At 36.9% G+C, this 15,447-nt stretch overlaps 1 protein-coding gene across 1 annotated transcript in view; it reads right to left on the bottom strand.

Annotated features, from left to right (window-relative positions):
• The window catches only part of TP63 (tumor protein p63), a 264,983-nt gene that overhangs the window by 73,116 nt on the left and 176,420 nt on the right, over positions 1 to 15,447 (bottom strand).

The raw sequence follows: 15,447 nt of genomic DNA, 5'->3' as shown, positions 1-15,447 counted from the left end.
CCTGGCCAACATGATGAAACCCCATCTCTACTAAAAATACAGAAATTAGCCAGGCGTGGTGGCAGGCACCTGTAGTCCTAGCTACTGGAGAGGCTGAGGCAGGAGAATGACTCAAACTCGGGAGGCGGAGGTTGCAGTGAGTTGAGATTGAGCCCCTGCACCAGCCACTTCCATCAGCCCGGGAGAAAAATATGAATTTCATTCACTAGACTACTTTGGTCTCTCCTCAAGGAGAGAGGAAAGGCAGAAGGATCAAGATTTGGGGAGCTATTAGGCTTTTGGCATTTATTACTAGGTGTGAGAGAGAGCATGAAAGGAAGTCTTGAGATTAGACTGGATAAGAATTCTCTCACTGAACCAGTACTTCATCTTGGACCCCAGGTGAGAGGATATCAATGTTCATTTTGCAAGACAGAAAGCTGAAAGGTATATCTGCTGCCTCTATCCAAAGGCTATCATGCGGTTTGCAAGAGAGACTTCCTAGTTTACAGATCACTTCCACCCCATCATCTCATTTACTCCTCACAATAGCCCTCCAGGACAGGTAGCATCATCCTCATTTTGAAGACAAGAAAACTGAGGCATCAGGGAGGAGGCCATTCGTCAAGGTCCCAGCTAGAGAATGGCAAGCCAAGACTTTAGGACAGACTTGCTCTAGTAAAACAGCTAATCATTTTGGCTCCTTTTCTGGCTCCCCATTCCTCCTCCCTACCTTTCTATCTAGCCCTTTGAAGTAGTGACTTCAGCAACTGACTCCTGCCCTGTCTCACCTGTGTCCTTCTCCTGTTGAGTGAGCCACATCACCGAGTAAGTGCTCAGCTCCACAGTATGTGTCTGCAATGCTGTGGCATTCTCCCAACTGCTCTCCTTTACTGCAGACCCCTCCCACCAACCTCCGTCTGCTGTCAGGTTAATCTACTCTATATATTGATCTGAAGAGGTGCTCAAAAAGTATGCAATGTCAGCACACTGCCCATGCGATAGTGTTAAGGTGCCTTACCCTACATAGGCTGGCCTATCCTTCCTTTCAGCTTCACCCTATGCAGTTTTCTACATAGAAACACAGCTTCAGAGAGAAAAAAAGAGACAGTGTCCTGGGAAAGGCACAGAAGGCTTGCTGTGTGTTTTGATGTAGGCTGACTTCACTACCTGTCTGGAGGGTCTACTCTCTTCAGTTAACCAATGCTCTGGCATAGAAAAGGTCAATTGCAGTCATTCTGTTTCTTTCCGGTCACAAAATACTTCTCTTCTGGATGCACAGAATTTGAATTCAAGGGGAACTTCAGAGGCCGCTTGATTGTTTCTCTCATCTAAAACTTGAGTCAAGGGTCTCTCACTCTCTGGAGGTGGAGAACTCACCACCACTGGAGGCAGTGCATGCCACCCATAGAGAACCCTGACCATTCGTTGTCTTCTGCAATCTGCCTTCCTGTGGCTTTCCTTCTTATGTGGTTATTGTGTCTTTGGGGACATCCAAAGAAATCTAAAATATCTCTAGGAAAGCTGGCCGTAAAGAAGGGGCTCTATACAACTGATGAAGAGTGTTATCATTTTGTAGCATGAGTCCCAGTCATTTTGGGCTAAGGCTAGAAAAATAAACAATGCTCTTTCCCAGGGCACTTGAACTTACCTCAAAATTGTGCTTCTGAAACAATTATTGAAGGCACTTATACATGGGAAGTGTGCCTGGTAGTGCGCCTGGGTATAATAACTCAATGTTACAAGATAAATACTACTCATCTTCCTGGAACAATAATTTAAAAGATTTTTTTAATGAGGGGAAGAAATATTTAAATGCAAAGTTGAAATAAGTTATTCAAAAAGAAAATGATATGTCTTCTATGGGCCATTTCAGATTAAACCCTCAGAATGCCTAATGTAGCCATTCATTTTCCTCTGTCCTTAATTGGGGTAAAAGTTTTAAAGTACTATCCTAATAAATCATCTCTACTAGGCACCAGAGGCTAGAGCTACTTTATGGAGATTTCCTGCTATGATTCTGCACAAATCTATGAATAAGGCAGGTTTAGTGTAAATTCTAATCCTAAATCTATGATGCATCCTAATAGAAATTACCATTTACAGGCATTGTTTTAGGTACTTTATACTTATTATATCAAATCCTACTGATAACACTGTTACCTAAAAGAGTATTATCCCCATTTGAAAGGTGAGGAAGCCACTCTAGAGACAGTGTTTAACCCAATGCCATACAGCTAGAGAGAAGTGAAATTCAACCCCAGGTCTATCTGACCACAAAGCTGAATTCTTTCCCCTACACTATCCTGTTTCCTCAGGCACTTTTGTTTGTCCTTTAGTAAAAGAGCCATAGTCCCTGCTTTCAAGGAGAGTCAGGATGTGCTAAATATCATATTTGTAATCTTCATCTTGTAAAACCACCAAAAAAGATATACTGTAAGTAACATATGCTTTTTAGGATATCTTGTAATTAGCAGTTAAGGGAACATTTTCACTTTAAATCAGGAACTTATGGAAAGAAGATAATTCAAAGTATTGCATTTTTTTTTTGTTTCTGAAGTCTAAATTCCAATGTCAAATTAAGAAAGCAATAAATTAGGAGCTAATCTATGCCCTACAACCACATGCCCAAATAACAACTTAAAAACAAAATTTCATAGCCATTAAAAACAGAAAATCTGTTAGCTGGGAATGCTTTAAGCAAGGCGTAGGAAAACATGACCTCCCTTACTGTTCATATAGCGGTGTGGGCAGTACCCAGGCAAAACATGCTCACTCTAATTCTTTCCTTGTTGTTCTGAAGCATCCCTCCATGTGGTAAGCACACTTGACCCTCTATTTAGACCAGTAACAAAAGATGACAAAGTAGCTGTGGCCATTTCTTTCTCTCTGGCTCTGGAGGAGGTAGAGATTACTGCAGTCGCCAGAACCCTCAAAAGCAAACAGTATGAATGCGGGAATGAAATCTAAGCACTGTGAAGTGAGGCTGTATTCTGAGTTAGTGTAAGGGAAACATATATTCAAAAGTAACTATAATAAAAGAATACTTCCAACAAGTAGAAAAGTCATGTAAGTAAAAAATGCTTCTATATGAAAATACCGCTTCAATTACATTATGGTATTACCAAAATAAAACCACTGCTACTACACATGAATCAAAGGTCTTAATTTGTTATTGCTTCTTTTGTTCTTTTCACTAAAATTCAAATTGATATTTAATGGGACCTTCTTTCCCGGAAATTTCAAAGCATTTTAGAAAAGTATATACAATTATGTATTATTCATTCATTAAGACCACCTAATGTATTGGGTATATTTTGAAGAAAATACACTGTTCTCAAAAAGTGGCAAGGCTTACTAGGCCAAGGAAAGTAAGACATCTTCTTTCCTGAAATAGTTCAGTCAACTCTCCTAAAAAGAAAACTGAAGGAAATAATAGGTATGTCCTTATATTTGGAAGCAAAAATACCCGAGATTACAGAATGCAATAATCAAGGACGTGAAGATTGTAGATAGACTGAATTTTAACATGCTATTTGAATTGGTTCTTCCTCATATTAGAAGTTTATATCCATAAAAATATACCATCAGAGCTACAAATGAATCTTAGAAAACATCTAACAAATGTAAAACGTGTGCATTGTACTTTTGTAAAAGGCTCCACTCACTAGTATCCAATAAACCATTTCACTTCCCCTTTCTCCTTTTGTTCCTTCTGATGATGCTCTCCCTATCTCCACCTCTAAACTCGAAGTGTCTAAGATGACAATTACACTTAGGTTGGGGGAGAGGTGTTAGAAAAGAGTCTATAAAAATTCAAAAGATTGTTCCCAGAACCATTCTTATACCTACTAACACATAAGTCTACCACGCTTGTGCAAAGAGAAACATTATAACTGATATCCATGCTGTGCTAGGTAAGAAATCAGTTCTGAAATATGAATGCACTGTAGAAACTTATACAAATGGTCATATATTTAATTGCTTTTTGAAGAGAAAACCAGACTGCAAGAAGTCTGCAGTTCCTTGCGGTTCTGATGCGGAGTGAGTCCTTTTCTTTTCCCCATCTATATCACTTGCTCTATAGCTTTTACAGCAAAAGGTACACAGATGAGTTAATGTTTGCTAAATTATGTGATAATTCTTTGAAAGTATAAATAACTGCACAATATGCCTTTGTTACATTTACATACAAAAGTATTCGATGTAGTCATTGATGATAGATAAAAGTAAAATAGAGCTGGGCGTGGTGGCTCATGCCTGTAATCCTAGCACTTTGGGAGGCCGAGGCGGGTGGATCACAAGGTCAGGAGTTCAATACCAGCCTGGCCAAGATGATGAAACCCCATCTCTATCTTTTGTAAAAATACAAAAATTAGCCGGGCATGGTGGCACGCGCCTGTAATCCCAGCTGCTCAGGAGGCTGAGGCAGAGAGTTGCTTGAACCCGGGAGGGGGAGGTTGCAGTGAGCTGAGATTGCACCACTGTACTCTAGCCTGGGTGACAGAGCAAGACTCTGTCTCAAAAAAAAAAAAAAAAAGGTAAAATATAATCCGTTACCAGTGAGTACTGTGAAAGAACAATAAAAATCTAAAGAATGAAATATCTTTTGGTAACTCTTGCATGTTGACAATTCTACTTGTAAAAGACTGATTTAAACAGTATCAAAAATAATTATTTGCCAAGTATCTAAACTTAAAGGTAACAAAATTAGACTAAAGCATTTTTAAAAGCAGTGTACATTTACTTATACTTGTATAACTTCAACACAGCCTGGTTGGGAGAATAAGCAAAGGAGAAAGAGGTTACTTTCTTACGTGTCTTAGTTCAAAAAGAGATTTTTAATCATCACAATAAGGATTCATTTTCTAGGCATCCATTCTAACTATGGGAATATAGAAAAAGTTATTCCAAATTCCTATTACGAAAATACTTTCTATTTTTACCTGTTGATCAGTCTGCTTTATCTATCAACTATCCACCATTTTCCAAATGCTTTATTCACTAAATCCATGGATTTGTATGGAAAGGTTATAAGAAAGGTGATAAACTTGAATTGTGTTTAAAGACAAATTCTGGCTCTAACACACAAATCATGCCCTCAAATTCCTTTTCTAACATCAAGGCAAAGGTCTAGGAGTCTCCCCATTAGCAATTCAAACTCTTCTCATATCTAGCTGTCTTTGAGGAGCTTTTATTTCCTCAAGACTGCTCTGTTTTGGGGAGGGGCATCAGGCAGGAAGAGTAAATACACTCCAAAACTACATTTTCAAATTCAGTCAGATATAGTTTTTTTTTTACAAGCAAAATTCTTAAGTAATATCATTAAAAATGGATTCAGCTGCTTAAAATTAAGACTGACCTACACTACAGAATTTTTTTGAGCATCATTCCTAGTCATAGGAATTATACAAGTATCCATCCTAATTTTCCTATGAAAATTTTGAGAAACACAGGCTTCTCAAATTATTCCCCATGAAATGGATCAAAATTATGGCATGTCGAAATGTTAAAGTATTTGTTATAATAGCAGTCAGTTCTAGATAAGTTTATAAAAATAACACTTTATAAGTAAACAATACATACATGTCAAGGCATACAAAATATTTAAGCAAACTTTTTATGACAATGAGAATCATTTTGCTATTTCAAATAATTACAGTGGCTTGTGGTGGTAATAGCTTTGCTTTTATGACATAGAGTTAAATATATCTATGACTTACTTAATGATAATACCTTGGTCAGAAATGTTATCCATAATTATGACATTGTTCTTATGGGAAAATGTGATTTGTTTTTCAAGAATACAAAGTAGGAATAAAAGAATTTTCGAGCAATTTGTATTAACTCCAGGGCTCTATATACATTTTTATATTTTATAAATATGAAAATCTCAAATGAACACACAGTAGAAAGAGAAAGTAAGGCAGAAAGATAGAAGGAAGGAATATCTTTCTAGCCCAAATTATCCAATTCTAATTATTGTAAATAAATTCCATTGTTATTCAACTGGAGTAATATATTTATATGTATCTAAATGTGCATATTTATTTACATTTAAATATGTATTTACATTTTTTAAACGGAGTGAATTTTTCTTCTCATGACCCAGTAAAGATGATAGCATTTTAAAACTTTTACTGGTTCTGCAAAAATGTTACCAATAAAACACTGAAATGCTTTAAAAAAAAATAAAGCTGGTTAACAGAAATGAGATTCAATTAAACATTTTTTAAGAAGAAACTCTTTTACATCAGAAAAATTATGTACAATTTTTCAACCCATATTAATGTCTAGAGACTTATATATTTGTGTTGTTTTATTTCACGTCTTTGTAGAAATAAAAAACCTCAGAAAACTGCCTGAATTGTAAGCATCGTTATGATACAGATTCAAGCAGGTATATCTAAAAACAAAAATCCAGGATGAGATAATAACATATTATGTTTTTAGAGCTTCTTCTCTCAGGCTCCCAAAGCACTTTATAAACTTTAATTAAGCCTCACAGCAATCTTGCCAAGTAAAAATTATAATACTCATTTAACATAAGGACAGAGACAAAAGACCTGCCCCAGTTCATACAGCTTGTTAGTACCCCAACGTTGTCCTTCAGAGTCCCGTATTCTACTTAATGAGTCACACTCCTCGGGAGCCTGTCAGATGTCTTCTCAAATTCAAATGAGAACCCTTAAGTAATCATTAGTCTTCTTATTTAATACAACTTGGAAACCACTCAAAGGAAAAGTCTTTAGAAATAGTCTCCTCAACTTATTCATTATCGTTTTTATAAGATTCAATGCAGATGATACTGGCTGAAGAGTACACAAAGCAAAACAAAAATACTAACTTAGGCATTAACCCAAGAAGGAACTCCTATTTAATCAATGAACTTGAAAGTTTGGTACTAAGACAATTAGAAATTAAGGTCCCTGCTCTGTTTTCAGTCCTTTCTGATACAATAACAAGGTGGCAAATTGTAGTTTTTGTTTTGTTTTTTTCCCACATGAGTCTTCATTATTAAATTCAAACTAAAATGAGAAGTCTCATTCCATCTGTAAAGTGAGAATCCCTCCCTAATCTACCTCACAATAAATTAGATCTAGGGTCTCTGACTACTATCAAATTTTCTTTTAAATTTCACGTGGTGGGCCTGATGATAAGGTCATGATCATTACTAAAAACCACAGGAGAGAAATCTACTAAGATCATTACCTTTAGGCCTCTGTGTGCCTCATTACAGGATCCATCGTTCTAAAAACTATTCCATAGCTACAAAATGTCTGCAGGGCTTCAAAGAACTGAAGAATTATCTTTCTATTCTACCATAAACTCTTCTCTAATTTTGAAGAATTGGAAGTTGTTGGAAAGCTACATTATCTCAAGTCTCCTTTCAGTCACAGTGACCTGACTAGACATACCAACTGCTGAAATATAAAACCAGGGGGTTTTATTTTATATACAGTTATATGCTTTTATTCATGACATGACAGCTGAAACTGCCAAATACTTTTAATGAGAAGCATACATCGGCCCTTTACCAAAGCGGGTAGGAACCATTGCATAGACGTGGTGATGTTATGGAAGTAGCTTATTTGGGGCATGCGAGCAGGAGAAAGTGCAAAGCTCATGTATGGAAATGTACCAAGAGCAACAATCCCACAATAAATGGTACACACAACTCAGGGCTGATTTTAAGTTTACATTCATTTTAAGGGATCTCTGTTGAGCTTAGTGATATTGTTTTCTAGAGTCATTAAAAGTTCTTATGACTTTATTTTCTCTTTGTACTTCAATTATCAGGTGATTTTTGTTCTGGCACACTATGTGCTAATTAAAAATAAGCTATCTGTTAGTAAGCTGAGAAAATTGATTAGAAGCCCTTTAAATCACAGAGCTCTTTTCTGAGTAAGATTTTGGCCAATTTTAAGGAGTTAAGTTACAGAATTCCATAATTCTCTAATGATAAGCCTAGGAACAAACAAACAATAAACTTTTTTAAATGCCAAGTATCCAATATTGCATATCATTAGATTTTTAAAATATAAAATGATATAAAAATGAGAAGCAGAAAGATCATTTGCTGTAAGAAAACAAGTTGAGAAAAATATGTTCTGATAATGTATTGCTTAGTTAAATGCAGCAAGAGATTAATCTATATGACTTCGTAAAGGAATAAAGAATTATTATTTCTGAATAAAATACACCTCCTAGTAACCTTTCTCTTAGATGTTGATTCCAGTTATGTTAGTTATTTTAATAACTAACTTCCAGTTAATTTATTTAAACATTCAGTAATCTCCCCTTGTTACCATTAACACATTACACAGGATGGCATGAAGCCTGTGTACTGTTTTGTGTTTTACAAATATTTTTTGAATTAGTCTCATCATTTTAAGATATGAAGTTATTACATGCAAACCCAGGTTCCTAGTTGCTCTTTTAAAAAATTAATATTTAATAGTTTAATATTGCGATAATTTAATATTTTAAATAATTTAATCCTAGGCCTACTTTCCCCTGTGACAACAGTCTGGGATTGTAAAGCAGATGTCCTTGTAGATAGAGTATATAAGCTCATTTTGCCACAGTCTCTGTACTTATCATTTGGCTCATTTATGCCACCTCCCTGACCCCAATGACATTTGAGTTTGCTATCTCTAAAGCAGCCCATTATTACTCATCAAAGTGAGTTGTTATATGAAAAGGGTCTGATAATTTAATATTGATAAAAATTTCCATGCCATGTAGCTGATGATACCTACAAAACCAAATTAACTAATAATAATAACATAAATGAAGAAAAAAGAGAAGGAGTAGAAGGAAGGGGGGAAAAGAAATGGGGGAAGAGGAGAAGAATAGGGAGAAAGAAGAAAAGGGAAAAGCAAAGGATTTTCCTGTTACTCTTTTAGTAGGAAAAGAAATATAAGCTTTATTTAAATTATTCGTTTTTAAAATCAATAGTTTTTATAATGTTCATATGCAAGATCAGTTTAATTTTAAATAGACACTCCATGGTGCAGTGAACAGATCACTCAAAATAGTATGGGAGGCTGATAAGCATTACACTGGCTCATCAAATACACTAACCTAGAGTCAATCTAAACAAACTCAGGCAAGAATGCGGATTCAGTTATTCTGCTCTGGACCAGGGAACAACTCTTCGGAAGCATGCCTTACAATGAACATTCATTTTAAATCCAAAACCTAGAGGTAAGTTACTTGAACCATCACCAAGAATCTCTAAGCACTTTATTTAGCACATTCTTCCTCAATACTCTGTGAACTAAGAAATAGCTTAGATAACAGATTAATATGCTCAATGTTACTATTTTCTTCATCATGGAAGAGGCACAAAAAGGCACGGGATACATATCTTACATGATTTATGAAACAGCTATGGCAAGAAGTGAAAATTATCTTGTTATGATAAACACGTACCCATGTATTAGTGGCACGAGCTACTGACTTCTGCCCCTCACCAATAAAATCTAACAGCCACTCAATTGTAAGATTAGATCAAGCCCCAGATGACACTTAGACTTTGATGGAGGAAGTGCTTCCATTGTGAAAGAAAACTGATAAATCTTATTTACCATCGAAGAGTTTGTCTGTACATCTTGTCCTTTGATGGGCTATTCTTAAGAGTCTCTAAATTCCAGAGGGCCACGCAATTGGCTGGGTTGCATTAGATTTCTGCAGAGCTGGCAGCCTTTTTCTAAAAGTCTTACATTACAGGTAACCTGATGACAGGGAGGGTGGGCAGCAGGCCGCATCTCAGCCTGCCTGCGGAGCCAAAGGGAGTGAGCTTGCGAGCCCAAGACCCATAGGCTGAGATCAATGGAACTCTCCGGGGAACTGGCTGTTCCCCTTTCAAACGCCACCTCCCTAATCTCTCCACTTGCTCAAGTCAAATTCTCCAAAGCTCTGAACATGACACGAAGCTGGCATGGTTAAGAAAGGCAAAGGAAGAACGCTCTCTATAAATCATGGGTGAAGGCTGAAGGGAACAAATTTATGGGCAGTTAACAGAGTCAGAATTGAGGGCTCCTGCTGGGAATGACAATTGTTTCCTTTAATTATGAGAAAAAAAGTTTCTTCCCATTTATTAAAGGTTTACCGTATGCTGGACATTGTGCTGGGCGCTAGATCAGGCTGTCTGCCATACAAGACCTTGAGGTCAATGACAGGAGAAAGATATACCAGCAAAAAGTGATCCTATGTCCCAAGGGTAGGATCCTTACTTCAGTCTGAGCACAATTTAAAAAACAACAAAACAAAAAAACAATCTGAGGACTTTCATGGTGTGAGAACAGAGAGAGTACTCTTGTACCATGAGCTGTGAAAAATAGCTCTCAAACGGGCAAAGGTGTGTGAGGCCAATAACTGAGACAGACTGACCTGTATTCACCAAGAAGCCTCATCACTAGAGTGAAGCACAAAGAAACGCTTCCCCTGCAAGCGGGGTTCCTTACCAGGACTCTCAATTCTCAAGCAGGTGCCACAGAAAGCTTTCTTTTTCCCTCACCAGCAACTCCCACAGCCTTCCTTATCAGTACAGAGAATTCTTTCTAATGGCCATATGGTTATTTCTTATAATATACTACAATTTATTAACGCCACCAGTTTTTCACTGGTGACTGATTAGGTTACTTCCAGCAGTTTGTACATTAATATGCTGACTCTGCAATAAGGAAGGCCCACTGTTATTCTTTAACACCAAGAATACAAAAAGGCATTCCCATAATGAAGCCTCAGGTTAAAAATGAGGAACGAATGTCAGAAATCAACAGGCTGTTAAATCTGGAAACGGCGTTTCCTTGCACTGGCAAGGAGAACCTACATCTGGCTTGGGCAGGCTTCGGAAAGCGGCAGAGCCAGCCTGCAGAAGTCTGCATTCAGGAGAGGCTGCTACCACCCTTTACCATCTAGTCATATATTTGGATAGTGGATAGTATCACAGTCCTTCTATAAAGTGTGCATGTTAATAACCCAAAAGCATTAAGAAAAAAACATTAGTTGGAATTTTATTTTTCATTCTCTCCAATGGTTACCTTTAGTACAACTAAAGGTACTAAAGTTTTGTCGAAGCCTCAACAAAACGACAATAAACTCACAAACCGAAGAAATTCAAATTCAGACTCAATAAACACTTGGGACCATATGAGCAGCTAGGTGGTAATAGGTATGTTTACACGAAGTAATCTTCACGATAAGGAAAGTATTAATGTTCCCATTTGTAGGTGAGAAAAGTAAGGTTTAGAGACATTGAATTTTTGGTGAAAATCCCATATACTGTTAGTAAGTTTCATAGTTGAAATCTGAATTTAAGTTTCTTGCCATCTCCACACTACCATTCTTTCAACTGTTCTATGACTAACGATTCCCAGCTACAATGCTAGACCAGCACTACATTGTATTAAATGGTAGGCCTCTGTAACTAGTATCAATTAAATTGTGGAAATAAGAAAATCTGAAACTAAAGTAAATGTTGGTTCGTGGTGTATGTATGTGTGTGTGAAACAGAGAAGATGAAAAATGTTGTCTTATTTTACCTCATTTCATTGAAAGAAGTTTAAAATAAATACCATATTTTTGTAGAACTGGAAACACAATCACATTTGTTATTTAAAACACAGAAAAGCAAAGGAAAAATGCACATATATTTTAAATATATTAGCTGTATTTTGACAGTAATCCTGAGGGTAAAACCAGAAAAGTTAAAAAAGAAAACTTGACATGAAAGGATTGCAAGTGATAAAATGGTACTAAAAATATTTTCATTGAAGAATTACCAGAAGACTGTGCGATAAACATGACCTCCCTCTAATGACAGTTGCTTCTGTTTCTTCCAGTTTGTGGGCAGTTCTAAAATGCAGCATTTTATTTTGAAAAATTGCTTAAAAAAGGACAAATGCCTAAGAAATAGGTGTTGCATGATAAGGCACAAAAAATTTCTCTAGCAGTTGGACTCTGTGACATAAGAGGCAAGCTCCAAACTACACAGGCAGTGCCTGCTCCTGTATGCCCCTCCCTGCTCTCAATCCAGAGGAGAGACAGTCTAACTAGGATGGTGGAGAGACTTGAATTGGGGTGAGAAAGGCCTGGATTCTTCCCCATCCTTGGCTGGTTATTAACCATGTGACTTTTATGTCTCCGAGTTTCCTCATCTATAAAACTGAGGATTACAAACTTGGTTAGGAGGCTCAACTGAGACAAATAGATGAAAAAATCCATTTTAAAATGGGAAGTCTGTTTATAAACACGAGGCTAGGCCAGGTGTGGTGGCTCCCGCCTGTAATCCCAACACTTTGGGAGGCTGAGGCGGGCGGATCACGAGGACAGGAGATGGAGACAATCCTGGCTAATACGGTGAAACCCTGTCTCTACTAAAAATACAAAAATTAGCTGGGCGTGGTGATGGGCGCCTGTAGTTCCAGCTACTCGGGAGGCTGAGGCAGGAGAATGGCGTGAACCCAGGAGGTGGAGCTTGCAGTGAGCCCAGATCGCGCCACTGCACTCCAGCCTGGGCGACAAAGCAAGACTCTGTCTCAAAAAATAAATAAATTAATTAAATTAAATTAAATTAAATTAACATGAGAATATATAATTTGGCTCAAAGAATTAGAAGCTAAGATGCAGGTATCCATGACGAAAAACTTACATCATTTTAGGTGATCTCAGTAGCTGTTCAGATAAGGGTTCAAGTACCCTAATTTAGAAGAAATGCAACTGGGCCTGAAATAAGCCTGATTGTGAACAAGAAAGAAATTTAATACAAATATAATTACCGTGTGATAAATGAGTAGAAACCTTATTGTAAAATATATAGGTAGAATGCAGCAAATTGAACAAAAATCCAAGAGACGCAAAATCACTTAACCAAGGACACTCACGAATGGCAGATGATACATCGGTAAGAACCAAAGTCCTTCTAAAAACTTTCTGTGTTAATTATTAATACTATCATCTCACCTTAAGAAAACAGAGTAGGTTTCACCATCCTCATCCTCTTTCTGATCTGAGGCACAGACTGAATTTTAGAAAGATAAAGTAACTTGGCTAAGTGTGCATCAATGATCAAGACCGTAACACAGGTTTTCTGTCTCCCAGTCAGTGTTCTTTGCTCATCATCACAGTGCAGCCCTTTTCTCAGGCCACTGATATTACTGCTGTCACATGTAAGGAAATTTTACCAGTGTACTCCTCCAGAATATTTTCTTTTCTTTTAAACCTACGATTTTGGTAGAGATCTCCAACCTTTTTGAGTGAGACAATTAACTTCTCTGAAAGAGGGGCTTTGATTGATGGTTTAGGATTGTGCTAAACCGGAAAACAACTTTAGTTTTTTTTTTTTTTTTTTTGGAGGGGGGAGACAGACTCTTGCTCTGTTGCCCAGGCTGGCGTGCAGTGGCGCCATCTCAGCTCGTCACAACCTCTGCCTCCTGGGTTCAAGCGATTCTCCTTTCTTAGTCACCCCAGTAGCTGAGACTACAGGCACCCACCACCACGTCTGGCTAATTTTTGTATTTTTAGTAGAGACAGGGTTTCACTGTGTTGGCCAGGCTGGTCTTCAACTCCTGACCTCATGACCCACCCGCCTCAGCCTCCCAAAGTGCTGGAATTAGAGGTGTGAGCCCATCACGCCTAGCTGACTTTAAGATTTCTATATGAGAAAGTAGTGAGGAAGGGACAGGGAAGGATAACTAATCTGATGTCTTACTTACACCAAGCTTCATCTCCATGGTTTTCTAACAATTTTACAGCGAAAAAAAGCGATTATTCATTTAGCAGCTCTAAGATGCCCATCATCTCGTCAGACATGCCCACTCCTCATACAGTGGAGCCCTGGTGGAGTAAACTAAACTAGGAACTGTTAGCTTTGAAGACTGGTGATTGTAAATGTCCAGTTGGTGACCTAAGAGAGATCAGTGCTCCATTTATAAAATGGTTATTCTAGTGGCTCTTCAGCAAGATCCTACTTAGATCAATCAACCAACTATTTGAAGCCTATAAACTCTAAGTTTACTCACCTGCAGTATCCATCGCCTCCAGAATTATAAATGTAAAGGAAACTAAGGATTATGACACAATTTATGAGTAACAAGTGGAGGAGAGATCAAGTTTTAAGCTGATACTTGTGCTCTACAGTTGAAATATGAGCCACAGGAGACTTATTTCATAAACCACAAGAGGAAAGAACTAAAATAACATTAATTTTTAGACAATTTGGGGAGATCCTGATATAAAATGGTTGAAAGAAAGGATACAATCCAGTGAGAGGGAAGAAGAAATGAAAAACAAGCCCAGCTACACACAAGTTTCTGTAACTTTAGGCATGCCTCTTAACTTAACCTCCAACTTCTTCAGCTTTCCTCGCTAGTATAGTGAGACTTATAAAACTTGTCCTGTGTACTTCACAAAGAAAGGAGGTGAAAAGGAGGAAATGGATGTAAAATGATGGTAGAGTGTAATAGGTTTTATGCATGCAGATCATTTTATAAAATACACAACTAAAGACTGGAATGAACTAGGTACTATATATGATAAACATAGAAATGCTTTCCAAAGAAACCCATTTGTCAAAGAGGGAAAAAACTGTCAAAACAATTCTAAAGCTACTTTTTATTAAGATGATGATATTTGGAAGCATTTCTACAATCCATATAAACATTAAGTTGTTTGACAAACATACCACTTGGGTCTTGAACATTCTTTGATCAACCACTTAAAACCAACTTTGTAGGTGTCCTCTTTTATACTTGACCTTTATTCGTGTTATAATACATTTCAAAATGCACTTCGAAATAAAATATTCTTGTATCAAATTTATGAAAAAGAAAATTCCACGCTTCCTTAGAAAAGTTATATGCAGAAAGATTTTTTTAAACCATTTCTTTGGACTAATTCAGGGCCCTGATATGTACATTTAAGGGCTTCCTTTTCGAAAAGAATATTTCTAAATTAAATAAATATATACATATCAATAAATTATAATTCACTGATAAATTATTACAATAAATAGTAATTTATTATAAGAAATTATACAATTTTCTGATAAATTATAATTTATTGATACCTACATGTATAAACATATTCATCCTTCCTTCATAAATAGGATTTTATTTTCTGAATTTTTATAACACTATATTTATTATTTTATTCAGTTTTTAAAATCACACCTTAATGTGACACTTACTTCTTTGACAATAATGAGACTGGCAAACACTTTTCTGGAGACCGTAAACACATATCCCATGATTATGATACTTCTTGTTGGCACAGTGCTCTTTACTTTGCCATCAACTTTCATATACAACAGTGTGAAGCAGGCAGGAGCACACTGACTGAAGTTGCCAGGAGCTGGCTAGAATGCAGACGTTTGGTTCCTAAATTGGGACTTTTCCCACTAACTGGCACTCTCTGTCTCTCTGTGGTTCAGTATTAAATATTCAAAGGCAAATTTTCCAC

The sequence above is a fragment of the Trachypithecus francoisi genome, unplaced genomic scaffold (genome assembly GCF_009764315.1).
Source record: "Trachypithecus francoisi isolate TF-2019V2 unplaced genomic scaffold, Tfra_2.0 Lachesis_group0, whole genome shotgun sequence".
NCBI classification, from domain to species: Eukaryota; Metazoa; Chordata; class Mammalia; order Primates; family Cercopithecidae; genus Trachypithecus; species Trachypithecus francoisi.
This window is presented reverse-complemented; position numbering and strand designations above follow the sequence as displayed.